Source organism: Canis lupus, chromosome 1, assembly GCF_048164855.1.
Source record: "Canis lupus baileyi chromosome 1, mCanLup2.hap1, whole genome shotgun sequence".
NCBI classification, from domain to species: Eukaryota; Metazoa; Chordata; class Mammalia; order Carnivora; family Canidae; genus Canis; species Canis lupus.
In genome coordinates this window covers 101199092-101216758 of record NC_132838.1, presented here as the reverse complement: position 1 = coordinate 101216758, position 17667 = coordinate 101199092, and the positions used below count along the sequence as shown (strand labels likewise).

The following is a 17667-nucleotide window of genomic DNA, read 5'->3' as shown; positions in this document are numbered from 1 at the left end:
CGCTCGGAAATCCCTCATATTGGTCCCTCATTGGCTCATGACTGCGGCCTCCCATCGCAGAGTCTTCTGGGAGTTGTAGTACTTGCAAAGGGCGTTCTACCAGATGTTCCAGGAGGCAGCCTGAGAATGCTAGTGGTACTCCTGCGTCAAAGCAAGGAGGGATTTTGCTGGTTGTTAAACAAGGCTTGGAGACGTTTTTCGACTCTATAGAGTTCAGCCTGCTCCCAGAGGATAAAAATATTTAAGATGCTCCGAAATCCTCTACCTACATCTCATTCCGTAGAATCGTTCAGACGTTCAGACTTTAAGAGTTCACCCGTGGCTGGAAACGTTCTAGTATTGTTCTTCAAATGTATATAGCCTGAAGCATTACTCAGTTTTGTATTGTGTTTGTTAGGAAGGAAAAAAAAAAGACTTAACCCAGGCCCATAACAGAAGAGGAAGAAAAGGCATGTTAGGCTGCTGCCCTCACGCTGGTGGGCAAACAGGATTTATTTCTGGTTCCCACAAAAAAGTCCACTACCTACGTCTTCAGTGATTTTGACAAGTGGAAGCAAAATTAGAAGCTCTATAATAAATCCTCTAAATTTTGTAAAAAGCTAATTTATACTGTGTAGCCTTTAAAAAAAAAAAGATTTTATTTTTAGGGGCACCTGGGTAGGGCAGTTGGTTGACATCCCCTGCTATTGTGTTGGCTTAGGTAATGATCTCAGGGTCCTGAGATCCAGTCCTGACTGGGGCTCACTCTCATCCTGGAGTCGGCTAGGGATTAAAAAAATATATTTTATTTTAAAAAAGATTTTATTTATTCATGAGAGACACAGAGAGAGAGAGAGAGAGAGAGAGAGAGGCAGGGACACGGGCAGAGGGAAAAGCAGGCCCCATGCAGGAAGCCCGATGTGGGACTCGATCCTGGGATTCCAGGATCATGCCCTGGGCCAAAGGCAGGTGCTAAACCGCTGAGCCACCAGGGATCCCAATTTTATTTTTAAGTAATCTCTACACCCAAGGTAGGGCTGGAACCCACAACCATAAGGTCAAAAGTCACATGCTCCACTGACTGAGCCAACTAGGTAGGTGTGCTTGTAGCCTTTTTATAATTGTATCAAGTATGTCCCCTAACTGTATCTTTTTGGATGTCCACTTTATTTGGTGAGGAAAACACATTAAATGACAATTGTGTTAGTCTACTAGGACTGCTATAACAAAATATTATGGACTGAAGTAGTTTAATCAACAGAAATTTTCTTACATTCTGGATGTTAGAAGTTGAAGGTGTCAACAGGTTTGGTTTCTCCTGAGGCCTCTCTCCTTGGCTTGTGGATGACCATCTTCTTGTGCTCTCATAGGGCCCTTTCTTCCCTGTGAACATACCCCTGGTGTCTATTCTTCTTAGAAGGAAATAGGTCCTCATGAAATAATGCCCCACCCTTATGATTTCATTTAACTTTGCCTCTACAAATGCTCTTTCTCCAAATATATATTCTGGCTTAGGGTTTCAACATATTAATATTACGTTAATGTTTTAGTGGTAATGAAAGGCAAATGACTTACTAAAGGCATGTAATAAAGAGCAACTTTTTGAAAGTATCATCCAGGTGCCAGTGGTTCACAATAATTACTAAAATCGACTTTGATAAAAATATAATTTCCAAAAACTTCCCATAAATACTGTAAATGCTCTTTTAAGATTTAAAACAAACCTTCAATTAAAACAGATATTAAAAAGTGGTAAAATGTAGTTTAATAAATTTAATTGAATACTTAAAATTGTATCATTAACAGTACTGTTTATCTCACCTGATTAATCCTTCACAAACCCATCATCTCCTTTACCAAAAGTTTTGATCATTCTGACAGTTCAGGTGTACTCTGATACCTGGTAAAGCCTCAACTACTTTCTATGATGTTATTTTCACCACTGTCCCCACCATACATTGTACTATGAATGCACTGATCTTCCTTCAGCTCTTTGAATTCCATATGTGCCCTTCCAACTCAGAGTATTCCCAGGTCTTTTTTTGCCTCTCTAAATGATATCCCCCCTTCCTGCCAACTATGCTTTGTTAATTAGAATGAATCTTTTAAGTGTCAGCATAAATTTCTAATCAGAAGTGGTATTATACTCTCAAGTTCTATATTCTAAGTATTCCCAATGCTGTATCATAAAATTACTTGAACTCTAGTGAATAACATTATACAATTTTAGAAAATTATTTTTGAATGAGTAGCATTCCTGTTTTATACACTATAAGCAATATAGAGCAGTATCATGATCTTTGTTATTCACCTTTGAATCAAAATATCCCAGAATGTTTTTTAAAAGATTTATTAGAACACAAGCATGGGAGTGGCAGGCAGAGAGAGAAGCAGGATCCCCACTGATCAGGAAGCTCGATATGGGGCTCAATCCCAGGGTCCTGAGATCATGACCTGAGCCCAAGGCAGATGCTTAATTCACTGAGCCACCCACGCACCAAAATATCCCAGAATATTAAATGACATAAAGTCTGAGCCCACAAATATATAAAGTTTACTGAAAAAATGGCAGATGTCCTAGAGAGAACTTTAGGAACTACACTTGAAGCATTTGGTTTTCTTGCCCAGCAAGCAAAATATAACTGAAAGACCTGGGTGTCACTGCCAAAGAGCATGAAGGAATGAATGTTAAAGAGCCTGAAGAGACAAGAGTAGGTATTCATCAAACCATGGTATAGGTTCATTATTAGGGTTATTAAAAAAAAAATAGAACAGTATAAAACAACAAACATTCACCAGGATGAGAATGGTTAAGTGGCTTTTGTCTCACAGGATAAGAATGCTGCTTATGGGAAAGTCTAGGGGAAAGGATGTTATGTATGTGTTGGGTTCTCCGCTTGTGTCTGTACAGAAGTACTTTGGACTACTTGGTAGATCATGAAGCAAGAACATGAAATGTTCACAAAGAACAACATGAATGTGGGTGCCTGGGTGTCTCAGTCAGTTAAGTGTCTGTCTTCTGCTCAGGTCATGATCCCAGGGTCCTGGGTTGGAGTCCCACATTGGGCTCCTTGCTCAGAGCAGAGTCTGCTTCTCCATCTCTCTCTGCCCCTCCCCTGCTTGTGCTCTCTCTCACAAAAATAAATAAAATCTTAAAAGAACATAAATGCATATACTGTGATGATACATCTTTCTGGAATGCCTGAAAGACAATATCCATGAATTTTTTTTTGGTATTTTTCCTTTGTATTAGTCCAGTCCATTCATAGCAATACATGAATTTAGTAGCAGTTACAGGACCCAGCAGAGGAAAGAGTAAAATCCAGTGCATTTTGGGGACATCATTCTTAGCTCCACCCACTTCATAATACTGAGGCAAAGCCTACTGGCCCGGAAGCCACCTGAGACAGATTCTTCTGGCCCTCTGTGAAAATAAAGGACAAGTATATGTCCAACATCACTCAGAAAATATTTCCTTCCAAAGATGCCATTGTCTTAAGGAACTCCTTGGAGAGAAGCCCTAAGGAGTTGGCAAAAACAAATTGTTTAATCAAATCTCTTAACAGGTATCATTGGTATTCAGTCCCTTTGAATCTTTTTTTTTTTTTTCCTTTGAATCTTTTTTTTTTTTTTTTTTTTTTTTAATATTTTATTTATTTATTCATGAGAGACAGAGAGAGAGAGGGAGGCAGAGACACAGGCAGAGGGAGAAGCAGGCTCCATGCACCGGGAGCCCGACGTGGGACTCGATCCCGGGTCTCCAGGATCGCGCCCTGGGCCAAAGGCAGGCGCCAAACCGCTGCGCCACCCAGGGATCCCTCCTTTGAATCTTTTAAAGTACCTTCATGTTGGCGGTATCTGGCTAGCTCAGTTGGAAGAACATGCAACTCTTCACCTTGGGGTCATGAGTTTGAGCCCCATGTTGGGTGTAGAATTACTCAAATAAAAACAAGAAAATAACTTTGTTGGACATCTTTTTTTTTTTTTTTAAGATTTTATTTATTCATTGAGAAAGAGAGAGAGCATGAGTGAGTGGCTGGGGCAGAAGGAGAGGGAGAAGCAGGCTCCCCACTGAGCAGGGAGCCCGACTTGGAGCTCAACGCTAGGACCCTGAGATCAGGACCTGAACCACAGGCAGATGCCCAAAAGACTGAGCCACCCAGGCCCCCGTATGTTGGACACTTTGAAACAATTACACTTCACTCTTCCATCCAGTACATTTCCTGCTTCTACCACTTCTCATTCACTCCCTTTACAACTCTTTTTTTTTTTACAACTTAACTTTTTAAGAGTATTTTTCCCGGAGATCCCTGGGTGGCGCAGCGGTTTGGCGCCTGCCTTTGGCCCAGGGCGCGATCCTGGAGACCCGGGATCGAATCCCACATCGGGCTCCCGGTGCATGGACCCTGCTTCTCCCTCTGCCTGTGTCTCTGCCTCTCTCTCTCTCACTGTGTGCCTATCATAAATAAATAAAAAAAAAAATTAAAAAAAAAAAAAGAGTATTTTTCCCTCTGTTATCTCAATTCCTGTATAATTCTATTTACACCTTCATCTTCACAGATCAAATGTCATGAGCAAACTTCTAAGCAGAACAATCACATTTAAGATTTTGGTTAGGGGGATCCCTGGGTGGCGCAGTGGTTTGGCGCCTGCCTTTGGCCCAGTGTGCAATCCTGGAGACCCGGGATCGAATCCCACGTTGGGCTCCCGGTGCATGGAGCCTGCTTCTCCCTCTGTGACTATCATAAATAAATAAAAATTAAAAAAAAAAAAAAAAAAGATTTTGGTTAGGGATCCCTGGGTGGCGCAGCGGTTTAGCGCCTGCCTTTGGCCCAGGGTGCTATCCTGGAGACCCGGGATCGAATCCCACATCGGGCTCCCGGTGCATGGAGCCTGCTTCTCCCTCTGCCTGTGTCTCTGCCTCTCTCTCTCTCTCTCTCTCTCTGTGTGACTATCATAAATAAATAAAAATTTTTAAAAAATGTTAAAAAAAAAGATTTTGGTTAAAAACTCCTCTCACCAGATCTTGACACTCTTAATAACTTTATTTTAATTTTTAACTTACTTTTGCTGATTCTTCATTTTTCTCCCAAACGGTAGTAATGGAATTCCTGAGGGCTCCATTTTTAGTCATCTCTGTCTTCAAAATCTATACACATTTTATTGGTGATTTCAACCAATGTCATGGCACAAATACCACTATAAGCCAAAACCCTCCAAATTTCTTTTTTTTTTTTTTTTTAACCCTCCAAATTTCTATTTCTGAATATGTGCAAAGGGAGCATTTTACCCCTTAAATAAAGCTTTGGGACAACAGGAGGTCATCTCCTTTCTGGGAAGAGATTATTTCATGTCAATGCCATGGCAGTGTTTTCGGGACTTGAGATGATCTGAGACACTTGTAAAATGATCACATTATTGAGAACTATTAGAAGTGATTAAGTCATTTATTGAGAGAGAAACTGCCAGGTTAGAACATATCTAAAATGCCTGGAGGGGCGCCTGGGTGGCTCAGTCAGTTAAGTGTCTGCCTTTAACTCAGGTCATGACCCCAGGGTCCTGGGACTGAGCCCTGCGTAGGGCTCTCTGCTTTTCCCTCTCCTTCTGCCTGCTGCTCCCCCTGCTTATGCACTCTGTCAAAAAAATAAAATCTTTTAAAAATATATATTTTTAAAAATGAGCACGGACAAAGTAGCTATACTTTTATTCATTGCTTCAATAGGTACATATTAATCATGTAATGTGTGTATCAAACATTATTCTTGTATATGAGTAGTATCAGGAAGAAAAGTATCTGACAAAGAACCTGACTCTATTAAGCTGATGTTATCATCAGGAAAGACAAACTTCAGGAAAAACAAATTGTAAATACAATATGCAATATAGGGCTCCTGGAAGGTCACCATGCCTGCTGTTTTAGGGGAGCAAGGGCCAAGCAGATGAACCCGGCCTAAGGCAGTGGTGATAAGCAGACGGGCAGTTTGCTGCGACACCATGGAGAGCAGCCAGGGAAGCGGGAACAAAACCACCGGGGGCTTGGCTGGCTTCTTCGGAGCCGGCGGGGCAGGACTCTGGCACACGGATTTGGCCAGAGTCCTGCTGACTGGTATGAACCCTCTGTCTCCTTATTTAAATGTGGATCCACGATACCTGGTACAGGATACTGATGAGTTTATTTTACCCACTGGAGCTAATAAAACCTGGGGCAGATTTGAACTGGCCTTCTTTACCATGGGAGGATGTTGTATGGCAGGGGCTGCATTTGGAACAATGAACTGTCTACGGCTAGGATTGAAGGAAACCCAGAACATGTCCTGGTCCAAACCAAGAAATGTACAGATTTTGAACATGGTGACTAGGCAAGGGGCACTTTGGGCTAATACTCTGGGTTTTCTAGCTTTGCTTTATAGTGCATTTGGTGTCATCATTGAGAAAACACGAGGTGCAGAAGATGACCTTAACACAGTAGCAGCTGGAACCATGACAGGCATGTTGTATAAATGTACAGGTGGTCTACAAGGGGTAGCACGAGGTGGGCTAGCAGGACTAACGCTTACCAGCCTCTATGCACTATGTAACAACTGGGAGTACATGAAAGGCTCCTTACTCCAACAGTCACTCTGAAGATTTCGCCAGCTTATGAGTGGAGGACACTTTAGTAGTCATCCAGATCAATTTATATGTCAGTCTGGAGTTGCTCTCTCTTCCTACAATTAGTTTTAAAAATTGGAGATTCCAGTTTGCTGTGGTGAAGATCATGTAAGGTTCTATGCCTCCTTCTAGCCAGAGTGGAAGCCCAAACTCCTCTGGTAGCTGAGTAATGTGGTTCTTCCCTACCCTCTGAACTGGAAAACTACTTACAGGATTCAGGTCATGATTGTTGTCAGTACCGTATCACCACATTTATTTAATGATCTGAAACTGTAATGTTGCCTTGTATTTCCAATAAAGGGTGAAAATAGAAAAAAAAACAACAATATGCAATATATTTTCAGTTGACAAGGGCATAGACAGGAATTCCATAGAGGGAATTCCATCTCTAGATTGTCTTCAGACTAGAGCTGAATATCCTCTATTCCATGGATCTCCAGATTGCCAGTTTCCCCCCAGATTTGGACTTTCTAGCCTCCACATTTTTGCAAGTCAATTCATTAAAAATCTCTCTCCCTTTCTCTCTTGTGTCTCTATTAAGCCAATATTATTGAAGGAAAAAAATATCAATTTTCTCTTTCCCTGTCTATATATTTGTTCTGTTATTCTGGAGAACCCTGATGAATAGTCTTTGAAAACTCTCTATGATCAGTACAAAACTGTACATCCCATGTACTTTCTTATTGGTTCTGGGGAGCAGGCTATACTTTATTTCATCAATAATTTCATGTCGGGATCCCTGGGTGGCGCAGCGGTTTAGCGCCTGCCTTTGGCCCAGGGCGCGATCCTGGAGACCCGGGATCGAATCCCACATCGGGCTCCCGGTGCATGGAGCCTGCTTCTCCCTCTGTCTATGTCTCTGCCTCTCTCTCTCTCTGTATGACTATCATAAATAAATAAAAATTAAAAAAAAATAATTTAATGTCTATAGCAAATTTCTGGGATCCGTACAAAGAGTTACTAAACCCAAGTTCACCTGCCAGTCACCTGAAAGACCATTACTCATGAAAGAAGTTTCGATTGGATAAGAATTTGAGTTTTATTTAGGAGGCTGGCAACCTGCAGAGAAAGTGGACTCTTGTCCCAAAGCCAATTCTGAGGTTTCTGCCTGGCCCAGGGGTTCTTTAGAGGGTTTTAAGGTAGTTATGAAGCAAAGGGAGTGCTGTGGCCTGCAACATTTCTTAGTTACAGGCAGACTTGACGGTGCCAGTTACAAATGTTATCTCAGTGCTCGAGAGTTGTGTGAAGAGTCCAATTCTTGGTTCATGATATGTAGGAGTACTCTGTTCACTCTGCAAAGGAAGGCAAGTTCTACAGATGAACAAATGGAGGTCAGTATAGTCATTTCTATGACCTAAAAGAAAACAGTATACTAAAAAAAACTGGTAGGCTTCAAACAGGCTTGCTGGCCTCTGTGGCCTGGGAAGTTCTGGCTCTTCACTCCTCAAGGTTAGTGGTCTGCAAATCTCAAATACATTAGTTCTGTTACAGATCAAGGACCTCAAGTCAGTAAGGAATGTGTGAACTTGAAGAAACTTAACCCTTAGGACCAGCTGAAGTGGTTGCAAATGTGCTTCTCGGGATGCCTGGGTGGCTCAGCAGTTGAGCGTCTGCCTTTGGCTCAGGTCATGGTCCCAGGTCCGGGGATCAAGACCACATCAGGCTCCCTGCAGGGAGAATGCTTCTCACTATCTGTGTCTCTGCCTCTCTGTGTCTCTCATGAATAAATAAAATCTTAAAAAAAAAAAACAAAAACAAAACCCAAATGTGCTTCTCACTTAGAATAATAAACACTTCATTTGAGGGACATCTGCGTGGCTCATTCGGTTAAGTGTCCTACTCTTGATTTCAGCTCAGGTTATCTCAGGGTCTTGAAATCAAGACCCATGCCAGGCTCTATGCTTACCACAGAGTCTGCTTGAGATTCTCTTTTCCTCTCTGTCTCTCAAATAAGTAAATCTTAAAAAAATAAATAAATACTTCATTTGATAAAATAATGAATGAGATTGCCAAACTTAGAAGGCAGGAATAATAAAGGTGTATAATGGTATTAAGGTCTAAGTGTTTCTCTGGTAGATATAAAAGTGCTTTGATGGTCCCTGAACATCAGCACCTGCTCCACATTTGTTAGGATTTCTAAAGCAATTGCCCCATTCTTTGAGCACTGACAACTTGGTCTGATCTGACCTCCAAAATTTAAACTACAAAGCTGTGAGGTAGGGATTCTCCCATCACTTCCACTGAAAATAAGAGGTGTCAGTTTAGTCCCTAAGTGTCCTTCCACAGAAACTGTATGATAAAGACCAGAGACGGGCAGCCCTGGGTGGCTCAGCGGTTTAGCGCCGCCTCCAGCCCCAGGTGTGATCCTGGAGTCCCGGGATCGAGTCAGGTTCCCTGCATGGGGCCTGCTTCTCCCTCTGCCTGTGTCTCTGCCGCCCTCTCTCTCTCTCTCTCATGAATAAATAAACAAAATTAAAAAAAAAAAAAAGACAAGAGACAAGCTTGATTTTTTTCGCAAATGACTGCAGTTCTAAATGGGGGTGAGACACAACCACAACTAGTCCAAGAGTCAAAGATCTACTGTGATCTCCATTATTTACCCACATTTTGTGGTTCCGACTCCCATTTAAATGATATCTGATTATTTAAATTCATTTTGTAATTTCTTAGAATTCCTCTATAATTTTTTATTTGTATGTGTCAATTTCATACACATTTTATCAGTTTTCCTTATTTTCTTCAATATGTATAAAATAGTAGTTTGGAAAATTTTGAGATTTATTTGCATATACGTACAAGAGATGGTATTTCCTTTCTCCTATTCCATTCCTCATCCTCTAGAATGCAAGAGTTAAATTTTATCAATTGTTGAGCATGCCCCCAATGTATTTGTTAGCATACAGAATAACTAATCTGTAGTTTACATGTCTAATGGTCCCTGCGTCTAATTCCAATTAATAATGTTATTTAATAGGGGCAGCCCCGGTGGCGCAGTGGTTTAGTGCCGCCTGCAGCCCAGAGCGTGATCCTGGAGACCCTGCATCGAGTCCCACGTCAGGCCGTCTGCATGATGCCTGCTTCTCCCTCTGCCTGTGTCTCTGCCTCTCTCTCTCTCTGTCTCTATGAATAAATAAATAAAATCTTTAAAAAAAATAATGTTATTTAATAATTTATTGACTATTCTAAACAAGTAAAATACTATTATAGATTTGAAGTAAGTGAAGCTATGATGAATCCTAATTTGATTCTCTGAAATCATCTAAATTTTATTTTATTTTATTTTATTTTTTTGCTTTTTTTTTTTTTATTTATTTATGATAGTTACAGAGAGAGAGAGAGAGAGAGAGAGGCAGAGACACAGGCAGAGGGAGAAGCAGGCTCCATGCACCGGGAGCCCGACGTGGGATTCGATCCCGGGTCTCCGGGATCACGCCCTGGGCCAAAGGCAGGCGCCAAACCGCTGCGCCACCCAGGGATCCCTGAAATCATCTAAATTTTAGATGGCTTAGGTGCTATTAACTTAAATGCGGTTATTAAAACTATGTTATTGTTTCTTTTAACATAACCATGAACAGATACCTCACCAAAGATGACATATGGATGGCAAACAAACATATGAAAGGAGTGAAGTTACCAAATCATGAAAAGGCATGGAGGAAACCTGAATGCATGTTACTAAGTCAAAGAAGCCAATCTAAAAAGAGCATATACTGTTATAATTGCAAGTATATGACATTCTGGAAAAGGGTGAACTATGGAGACAGTAAAAGGATGGGTGTTTCCTAGGGGCTAGCAGGGAGAGAGAGCTGAATTCAGGCAGAGCACTGATTTTGGGGACAGTGAAACTATGTATGATACTGTAATGGTAGATACATTTGTCAAAATCCACAGAATGCACAACACCAAGAATGAATCCCAATGTTAATTGTGGAATTTGAGTGAAAATGATGTATCAGTGCAGATTCATAGATTGTAACAAATATACCATTTTGATGTAGGATGTTGAGAGTAAGGGAGTCTGTGTTTAAGTGGAGGTGGGGGAGGGATATATGAGAAACCTCTGTAGTTTCCATGCAATTTTGCAGTGAACCTAAAACTGTCCTAAAAAAATAAAGTCTAAAAAAAAAAAAAAAAAAAAGTCTAATTTAAAAAAATAATAATATGGATTTGATGATCTTCTTAGCAATGTAAAAAATTGATCATAAATACAAAATAAGGGCGGCCCGGGTGGCTCAGTGGTTTAGTGCCACCTTCAGCCCAGGGCCTGATCCTGGAGACCCGGGATAGAGTCTCCCATTGGGCTCCCTACATGCAGCCTGCTTCTCCTCCCTCTGCCTGTGTCTCTGCCTCTCTCTGCATCTCTCATGAATAAATAAGTAAAATCTTTTTAAAAATAATAAGCCAATGTTATTTTATTAATGCATATTATAAAATATATATTTTAAAGATTTATTAAAATATATAATTTTATTATTATATATTTATATATTATAAAATATTATTTTTATTTATTAAAATAAATAAAATCTTTTTTTTTTTAAGATTTTATTTATTTATTCATGAGGGACACAGAGAGAGACAGAGGGAGAAGCAGGCTCCATGCAGGGAGCCCTATGTGGGACTCAATCCCAGGACTCCGGGATCAGGCCCTGGGCTGAAGGCAGACGTTCAACCGCTGAGCCACCCAGGCATCCCTAAATAAAATCTTTAAGAAATAATAAGCCAATTTTATTTTATTAATATGTATATTATAAAAATATTTTTTAATTTAATATATAATATACATATTTTAAAGGCTTTATTTATTTATTCATGAGAGAGGCAGAGACACAGGCAGAGGGAGAAGCAGGCTCCATGCAGGGAGCCTGATGCGGGACTCGATCTCGGGACTCGATCTCTGGAATCTGGCATCACGCCCTCAGCCAAAGGCAAACGCTCAAACACTGAGCCACCCAGGTGTCTCTAATTAATATATTTTTTAAGTAAGCTCTACACCCAACATGGGGTTAAATTCATGACCCTGAGATCAAGAGTCCTATGTTCCACCAACTGAGCCAGCCAGATGCCCCAAGCCAATTTCACTTTAAAATCTGCGTATTTCCCTCTAACTAGATTTCTCGGCCAATGGCAGCTTTTGAACAGAAATATTTTCTGGAATGATGTTGGATATTAACTTATCTTTATTTTCAGAGAAAGGGCAGATTTTTCTCAGCATTACCTGCTTTCTGTGTGGCTTTCAGAACCTTAGGCATTGCCACAATACTTTGCAGTGGATGGAGCTTAGAATGATGTTCCCAAAGTGTCATTGGCTTCTGCTGTTTCCTCTCCTGCACCCTGCGTCTCCATTAAATAAATTTACTGCTATGAAAGCAAATGGCTCCAAAATAACAAACAAAAAACTAATGAAAAACATACAGTACTGTTCATCGGATATTCCAGAAATAGTATCTCACTGCATTTATGTATGTTGTCCTCCATTGACATTATATTTTCTGGCCTCAACTACCAAATGGCGCCAACTCCTTGTTCTGCTCATGCACAAGCACAAACCCAACACATTCATAGCCATGGCTATTTCCCCAGACCTTTCTGTGAAACCAAAGCCTCAAGCTCCATTACCATATTAATGGAACAAAAGCCAATCTCGGGCAGCCCAGGTGGCTTAGCGGTTTAGCGCCACCTTTAAGCCCAGAGCCTGATCCTGGAGACCGGGGATAGAGTCCCACATTGGGCTCCCTGCATGAAGCCTGCTTCTCCCTCTGCCTGCTTCTCCCTCTGCCTGTGTCTCTGCGCCTCTCTCTCTCTGTCTCTCATGAATAAATCAATAAAATCTTAAAAAAAAAAAAAAGCCAATCTCATCCTGATGAATATGTTGGTCTTTTACTTTCTTCCACTTATCTTTTTGAATAACCCTGGTTATGAACCTATAACATGGTCTGACAAACACCTCTACACTGTTCTCTTCAGGCTCCCCGACATTCATCCCTTCATGCTCTTTGACAGTGACACATGGGTCTCTCAGTTCTGCTTTACCTGCTGGGTAAGAAAAACAAATGTTCCAAGTAGTCTCTAGGCTCAAGTTCCCTCTAGAACATCCTACTATTTATTTAATCAACTTTATATATTTATCGACTCACATTTCATGTCAGTTAGTCTTCTAGGATAATTCGATTCAAAATTCAATAACAGTGATAGTAAATCTGTTTCATCTTGCTTATAGTGTAGACAACTATAAGCCACATCTTGAAAGGTCACACTGTCCTGCTATGATGATGACAGATAAAAATCACAGTCTACTTCCGAGGAGCCATAATTCCTTCCCCCACACATCTACCCAATGACCATCCATCTCCCAAGCCTCTCAGCTTAGAAATCATGCTGTGGTATCAACACTGTTTTTGTTTTCTCATGGTCCCATGGTCCCATTGAACACTGGGTTCAACCACCAGCAAGAAACAGGTGGACAGATACATATCTAAGCTGTGGGCCTGGCATATAGGGATCCATGACCTCCTGACAAGCAATTCTCCTGATACAGTCACTGTCATGTATCTATCAGTGCAGGGCCCTGGGACCATCTGACAATGCTCCCTCTCCAAGTATACATCATTCTTTAGACTGCATATCCCTCAATGTCCATATCCTACAGCTGACTGACCACGGCTGCCGCCACCTTACCCTCTTCCATATGCATCTGCCTGACCTACCCAGATGTTACTGCTTCCTCCTGACCCAACTCTTAGATTATAGTGATGGCCAAACACATGACACCTAAGACTAGAAAGATAAGCCTGACAGTAGTTTATTTATCACATAAATTCACACCTCCAAGAATAGGATATTGCTCACCATAAAGGCCCACAAGGGAGCTGGATTCTGAAAAAGAGTGAACAAACTGGGGATGTGAGATGCTCTCCTTGAAGAATGAAAAGGTTGGGAGTGCTCTGAATCCCTCAGGAAGATGTGACTGGTTTTTTTGAATAAGTCTGTTTGCTGGTGGGGGACTGGAACCTGCTACAAAGAGATGACCAGGAACAGCACCATGTTCCCTTTTTGAAAAAGGTCATGAGGCTAGGAAATGTTACCCATGAAGCAGTGCAGGGAGATGGCACTCAGGCCATCTGAGAGCATTTGGTATCACCAAACATCAAGGAAGCACATCATATAGGGTTTAGGTCTTATGCCACAATTTGCTAGATAGCATCCACAGTATACTTGGCAAATTCAAAGAGGATCCCATGGGTCCCAAATCATTTTATGAAGGCCTCACTCTGTGGCTTTGATCCTTGCCTTAGATTTAGATACACAGAACTATGTATGGATCTCAGATATGCATAGTTCAATTCTATTTTCTTAATGCATTTGCTGTCACCTCAGCAAATAAAAATTATCTCTGCCCCCAACCATCATTCCAAGACCACTCCCATTAATTGCCCATTGGAGGCCTAGTGATTCTCAGAAGTGATTCTATTTTTTCTCTGACCAGGCTGAAACACTTCATGTCCCACCAAAGTCCCCACAATATCATGCTAAGTCTAAAGAGTGGCTAAGAAGTACCAGCTCTGTCCTAAGTGTCATCTTTTGTCCATTACCCCTTGTCTCTGCATCCATCGCAAAGCTACTCTCCCCCTGGAAGCTTTGGCCACCTACCAGACTTTCCTGTCTGATACACCAAAACTTCATGTCCACTTACCTACATTTGTGAAGCCCCATACCCAGGGCTCCAAGGTAACCCAGGTAACAAAGCAAGAGATCCAGGCCTGGGCCCCCACTCTCTACACCTGGCTCTTGAAGAGCTTTGCCACAACAACCTCAAATTTGCCTCAATGCTTACTCATATTGGTCCACACTGTAGTTACCACATTTTGGGTGTGTCTAACCTGAATCCCTCCCCAGACTTCCCACCCTGTATATTAGTTGTTCATCTGATGCCTCTGATCAGTGATTTTTGAAACACCTCAGACGCTTAAAATGGTCAAAACAAAGCTCCTGATATCCTCAGTGAATACTGACTTGCCCATTTGAATTTTCCACCACCTAGATCCCAAGACCTAACTTTACTTCTCACCTGCTTCTAACCACCAAACTTTGTCCCACATTTTTCCTTAGTCTTCTCTTAGCTGATGTCCTATCTCAGGCAAAAGACCCAAGGGGCATAACATCCCAGGATGGAAACCAAACTACCTCTCAAGTAATAACAACTGCCTGGACTAAAGAGTTCTGGCCTCTCTGGTGGCTCAGACCACCCAGACCAATTTGAGCTTAACTCCGGACTCATGCCTGTGCAGATGGGCTAGAGAGTGATCAACAGTTAACTTTACTTCATTACAATGCTATAAATCATGCTCAGAGGTGGAGACAATTGCAAATGAAACAACGTATGAAGAAGCATGTTCTGACAACTATGCTTGAGCACCTAACTCCTTGTAATTCATTACCTCTACATGCTTGGATGTCACTCTTCCTCTGCCCTAGGTCCTTAAAACTTTCCCTATTTTTGGAGAGCCAATCTGACACCTTTGTTGTGACTAAGTCTCCATTCTGTTGCAGCTGTTGCCCCAATAAAGCCTTGTCTGTTTTTAAATTGTAGGTCCAGCCTCGTTTCTACTGTCACTGTGTCCAAGGACCGGAGTCCAGTACACACACAATGATGCAACTTCCATTCCTACAGCTACTTAAGACCAAAAGCTCTGAGATCATCCCTGATTATCTCTGTCCTTCCCTCACTGTCCATATCAGAAAGTCTAGCTGCCCCTTTTTTTATTTTTTAAAAGATATTATTTACTTATTCATGAGAGACAGAGAGTTAGAGGCGAGACATAGGCCGAGGGAGGAGAAGCAGGCTCCATGCAGGGAGCCCAGTGCAGGACTCGATCCCAGGACCCCAGGATCATGTCCTGAGCCGATGGCTGCCCCTTTTAAAAACAGCCAGAATACAACCATTTCCTAAGCAACAACCCTGGTCCATTAACTCTCACCTGGACTATAGCAGTAGCCTGCACAATGATTGTTCTTACTCTCTCAAGCCCATAGTCTGTTTTCCACTGTAAAGCCAGATGAAGCCTTTTAAGACTCTGGTAACATCACCTCCTTCCTGTGACTGAAAACTCTTATTACTTCTAGATTACACACCTAACATCTCAGGCAGTCGCTCTTGACAGGACTCCTATCCATTTGCTATTTATTCCTACCTGAAAGAAAGGAGATCTGTGGCTTTTGAACATACGATGGTTACTAGAAAAGGGAATGCCCGCATATAACAGCTGACACAGACTTAGGACCCTGGGCTTAGGGATTCTCCATGCCCACCAGACTCAAGGAGGGAGGAATGGGACTAAAAACCCCAGGACACCACAATCCAGAGAACATGAGGGCGGGAGGTTGGGGCCAGTGAGGGACTGGGGCATTATCCACTTCCTTCTATAAGTTCCAAGCACTTCTCCAGCCACGAGAACGTTTGTTGAGGCAGGCCTTTAAGAAATGTGTCCATGGTGGGATTCCACAGACTCACTGTATCTCTGCCTGACTCTGATCAGCCAGCTTATCGCAGGCTGGTTTCTACTCTCTGTGCCTAAGTACTTAATTTTGCCTTTTATCAGTAGTGTGACTTTGAACAAAGACTAACCTTCCCAGGGCCTCAATGTCCTCATCACTCCTCACCCCTCACAGAGATCCTGTCCCTCCTTTGGCCACAACTCCTGGCGTTCAGAGTCCTCACCGGAAGGTACCGCACATCTCGGGCCGCCAGTCGCGGCGTGACCTCGCCTCACGCTCCTCCGCAGCCGGCTCCCTCACGCCAGGGCGCCCGCGCTCACACGCGGGGTCCCCGCACACCGGCGCCTCCCTGTCCCGGACACCCGGGCCGGAGCCGCAGGGACGCGAGCAGGCGCCCCGCGCTCGGGCCTTGAGGATCTGGGTTGGGGGCAGGGTGGGAGGGTCCGGGGGACCAGCGTTTACCTGCGCCTGGGCCCTGGGCGCGACTGCCCCCATCGGACTCGGGGGGCGGAGTGAAGTGATGACAGCTGAGCGACCCGGTCAGTCCCGGGCACCAAGGTTTCCAGGCCGGCGTAGCAGGCAGTGAATGTGCCCGACACTAGACCCACCTCCTTACAGTGGGGACAAAGCCTCCTTTAGCCTCCGACCTCGCCCTCCGCAACCTCCCACGCGGTGAAGAAATCAGCAAGAAGCCAGCGGGACGCCGGAAGCCCCACCCTCACCCTTTGGGGAATGGGAAACCTCTTTTCTAAGCCTTCATTGGCTCAGCGACGCTGCCTTCAACGCAGGGCGTTCTGGGAAATGTAGTTTCCATATATTCCCAAGGTCTAAGTAAGAGGGTTCCCCATCTGGCCCCAGGAGAAAAGGCCAACATTTACTGAGAGGGGCTTTGGGAAATGGAAGGCCATTGCTCAAAGGTTAAGGATTGGCTGCCGTTCTTTAAAGGGGCCATATGCAGGTATCTGGAGACTCATCACCTAGGCGTCCAGGCCATGAATGACAATGACAAATCTCTACCAGGAGGCCCTGTGCAGCAATGCAAATTTGCCCAAAATAGTGCGTTTTCTTTTCTTTCTTTCTTTCTTTCTTTCTTTCTTTCTTTCTTTCTTTCTTTCTTTCTTTCTTTCTTTCTTTCTTTCTTTCTTCTTTCTTTCTTTCTTTCTTTTCTTTCTTTCTCTTTCTTTCTTTTTTCTTTTCTTTTCTTTTTTTCTTTCTTTTCTTTCTTTTCTTTTCTTTTCTTTCTTTCTTTCTCTTTTCTTTCTCTTTTCTTTCTTTCTTTCTTTCTTTCTTTCTTTCTTTCTTTCTCTATTGATTTTTTATTTATTCATGAGAGACACAGGGAGAAGCAGAGACATAGAGGGAGAAGCAGGCTTCCTGCGGGGAGCCCAATGCGGGACTTGATCCCAGGACCCTGGGATCAAGCCCTGATCTGAAGGCAGATGCTCAACCACTGAGCTGCCCAGGCGTCCAGAGGTGCCATTTTCTGCCATACTGACAAAAAATTATAATGCGTGCAGGGCCCAAACCTATTATAAAGCACTG

At 42.7% G+C, this 17667-nt stretch overlaps 1 long non-coding RNA gene and 1 pseudogene across 1 annotated transcript; one reads left to right on the top strand and one right to left on the bottom strand.

The window, feature by feature from the left end:
* Positions 1–5973: 5973 nt before the first annotated feature.
* LOC140633874 (mitochondrial import inner membrane translocase subunit Tim23 pseudogene) lies at positions 5974–6740 on the top strand (annotated as a pseudogene).
* A 904-nt stretch (positions 6741–7644) lies between these two features.
* LOC140634155 (uncharacterized) lies at positions 7645–17089 on the bottom strand. Its single transcript, XR_012031687.1, has 2 exons — positions 16588–17089; positions 7645–7922 (listed from the first exon to the last, which is right to left on the bottom strand). It is a non-coding gene; the product is annotated as an uncharacterized lncRNA (long non-coding RNA).
* Positions 17090–17667: the final 578 nt, after the last annotated feature.